We start from the raw sequence: 3,888 nt of genomic DNA on the forward strand, positions 1-3,888 counted from the left end.
TGGAAAGGAGACCGCCCTGCCCGAGCACCGGACTCCGCCGTGGCTTCCCCATTACAGAGAGCCCCGGAAGAGCCGGCCCGCCGGGGGCCCTTTCCGACGCGACCCGAAAAGCCTCATCGATCAGCCGAGAAAAGAGGAGCGAAAGAAGGCCCCGCGGCCTCGGTCCTGGGACATCGGCAGCCCAAAGCGCGCACCACACCACGCTTCCAGGCGGGCAGCGGGCAGACGGACGCAGCAGGGCTGCTTTTCCGCGTGCGGGACACGTCCCCGAGAGGCCCTCCCCACGGCTTGGCGCCGCCGAGCCTCCCCGACGCACCCGAGCGCCACTTTGCAGCAGAGCTTTCGCATCGGTCACAGCGGAGAAAGCGCGGGGAGGTGCCGCCACCCAACCCCGGCTGCGGACAACGATTCCCTTTTATTAGCGAGACAACATCGGGACGGGACCACGGCGGGAGGAGGCCACGGCAGGCCACGCTCCCGGCCCCACGGAACCCTTCCGAGCGTGCGAGAAAGCGCCACCGACCATGCCCACGGGCCACCGGCTTTCGCCCGCCTCGCGGCGATCGGCTTTCCCTCCGGAAAAGCCAGGGGGAACGGCAAACAGCGGAGGGGAAAAAAAAAAGGCACGACAGCGCGCGTCACATAACCCCGTGCTACCCACGGGGGCCGCGGGCCTGGGGGGCGAGGCGCGCGCCTCTCACTCCCCCCCCCTTTAATCCCAACGACCTCTCAAAGAACGCCTCCTTCTCGTCTCTCTCCCTTTCGGCGTTCGTGGCCCGCGCGCCTTTGTGCCGCGCTTCTCCGTCGTGCCGCGGCGGCTTAAGGCCGCGAGAAAAAAAAAAAAAACAAACAGCGTAAGGCCGGGGCAGGCACCCCCCCAGTGCAACCGCACAAGCCGGCACACACGCCTGAAACAGCGGACCTTCTCGCAACCCAGCCCACCGGCAACCACGGCAGCCGGGACAGGCCCGACACCACGGGCCGCCCCAGCGTCGCGGCTCAGTCGATGCCGGCCGAAAACAAGGAAGGGCGAGGCGCCGCCGCCTCGCCGGCAAGCATTCTCACAGGGCTCTCTCTTGTCGGGCTTCCGGTCCGCTCTCGGCAGCCGGCCACCGCAGGCCGGCCGCCGCCCCTGAGACCTTCCCGCCCGCTACGCGGGTTCCCCAGCTTAGGGCCGAGGAAGGGGGACGACTTCAACACACAGCGGGGGGGGGGGCGAGGCGCCGCCGCCCCGCCACAACATCGGGCGACTCCCGTCACCGAGCCCCTCGGCCAACCGGGCGAGGCCGGAGGCAAGGCCGCACGCCCCACCGGAGCGTCCCCGTGGCACCGCCGACACACCAAGCACAGGTCGGGAGCCGGGAACGGGGCGCCGCCACCTCGGCCAACTGGGCCCATCCTCGGAGCTCTCAGGGAAGGGCCGGGAAAAGCCCCGTCGGGGCTCCGCGAAACAGAGCGCGCCCCGGCCGCGTCCACCCCACCGGCTGCCAGCCACCGCACCAGACTGACAGCCGAAAACCGAGCCCGCCGAGCGGGCACCGGCTTAAGGCCGGGCAGAAAAGGAACGAGGCGCCGCCGCCTCGGCCACCACCGGACTTTCCCCTGCGGCCCCCCTGCACGGAGTCGGCAGCCGCCAGGGTCGGAGGGAGGATACACTCACGGGTCTCTCGCCACCCCACCTAGGCCGACAAGCGGCTCACACAGTCTCTCTCTTTTTCGGCCTTTCCCATCAACTGGGGCTGTGAAACCAGGATAAAAGCCACGCGACTCATATCCCGCTTATTCGACACTCTTCGTTCTGGCAACCGCGCGCGCGGCCGCCGCTCTCGACCTTCGACACAGGCACCGCCAGCCTGCGGGGACACGGCCCATCACCCGCTCCCATAATACGGACAGACGAGTCCAAGGCCCCGGACGCCTCCAAGAGAACCAATCGTACTTGACCGGGGCGGTGCGCTGGCGCACGCCGCCTCCTACCATGACGCAACTGGAGGCAGCCAGAAACAGCGACCCCTTGGTGAACTTCCAGGACGGGTGGGGCAACAGGTCTACCCGGCCCCTGCCGAAATTTGCCTAAGTCCCGCCGGAGCTGGGTAGACCTGTTCGCCCCGCGACCGGGCACCACCGCGGCGCCACGCCGACGGTTTCGGGGCGCGGCCGGCGGCCGCGGCCGGGCCCGGATCCGGGTAGACCTGTCCGCCCGGAGCCTTCCCCGGGCCGGGTAGACCTGTTCACGCCGAGACCGGGCGCCGCCAGGGGAGCCACGCGGGCAGTTTCGTGGCACGGCCGGCGGCCGCGGCCGAGCCCGGATCCGGGTAGACCTGTTCGCCCTCTGGCCGGACGCTGCCGGGACAGTACGCTGACGGCTCCGGCAACCGCTGGTGGCCGCAGCCGACCCCGGAGACAAGGCATCCTCCTGCCATCCCTGAGCCGGGGGAACCCCACAGCCCCGGAACGCCCCGGAACCGTATGGCTCTAGCAGCCCTGTCCCGCCTGAGAACCCGGTTTCAAGACCAATACGTATTTTCGACAAAACTCAACCTTTAATTTTTGAACGAGTACATCTTTCTTCTGCTAGGAACAAGGAAGTTTCCTGGGGAAAAAAAAAATTCTTTGCGAATTTTACTCCGTTTTCTTGGGCGCCCACACCACAGCCGGCCACGCTCGGGAGGATCGTGTGCCCTTAGCTCGGCCAGCCCACACACATTGACGCACCAAAACGGACGCCCCTCCCCACCCCACCCCGGGCACCACGCCCAGCCCCACCAGAGCAGAGCACCTCTAGGGAGACAGCGGGGAGGGGAAGCAGGTGCATAGGAACAGGGAACGAAGCCGATGGCCGCCGGCGCGACTGGCCCCGCCCACCAGGAGGGGCCGGGGCCGAGGCCGGGGGGACCGGGCGGCCGCCTTCGGGCCGGTTCTTTCGGGGTCCGCCGAGGTCCCCGTCTCCCGCCGCCGCTTCGGGGGGCCGCGGGGGCGCCGCGCCCAGGTGCCCGAGGCCGGCAGGCAGCGGGCGAGCCCCGGCGGGACGAGCCCCGCCCGCCGGCGAGGGCCGGGCGGCGGCCGGGGCCGGGCCCGGATCCGGGTAGACCTGTCCGCCCGGAGCCGTCCCCGGGCCGGGTAGACCTGTTCACGCCGAGACCGGGCGCCGCCAGGGGAGCCACGCGGGCGGTTTCGTGGCACGGCCGGCGGCCGCGGCCGAGCCCGGATCCGGGTAGACCTGTTCGCCCTCTGGCCGGACGCTGCCGGGACAGTACGCTGACGGCTCCGGCAACCGCTGGTGGCCGCAGCCGACCCCGGAGACAAGGCATCCTCCTGCCATCCCTGAGCCGGGGGAACCCCACAGCCCCGGAACGCCCCGGAACCGTATGGCTCTAGCAGCCCTGTCCCGCCTGAGAACCCGGTTTCAAGACCAATACGTATTTTCGACAAAACTCAACCTTTAATTTTTGAACGAGTACATCTTTCTTCTGCTAGGAACAAGGAAGTTTCCTGGGGAAAAAAAAAATTCTTTGCGAATTTTACTCCGTTTTCTTGGGCGCCCACACCACAGCCGGCCACGCTCGGGAGGATCGTGTGCCCTTAGCTCGGCCAGCCCACACACATTGACGCACCAAAACGGACGCCCCTCCCCACCCCACCCCGGGCACCACGCCCAGCCCCACCAGAGCAGAGCACCTCTAGGGAGACAGCGGGGAGGGGAAGCAGGTGCATAGGAACAGGGAACGAAGCCGATGGCCGCCGGCGCGACTGGCCCCGCCCACCAGGAGGGGCCGGGGCCGAGGCCGGGGGGACCGGGCGGCCGCCTTCGGGCCGGTTCTTTCGGGGTCCGCCGAGGTCCCCGTCTCCCGCCGCCGCTTCGGGGGGCCGCGGGGGCGCCGCGCCCAG

Source organism: Aphelocoma coerulescens, unplaced genomic scaffold (assembly GCF_041296385.1).
Source record: "Aphelocoma coerulescens isolate FSJ_1873_10779 unplaced genomic scaffold, UR_Acoe_1.0 HiC_scaffold_640, whole genome shotgun sequence".
NCBI lineage: Eukaryota > Metazoa > Chordata > Aves > Passeriformes > Corvidae > Aphelocoma > Aphelocoma coerulescens.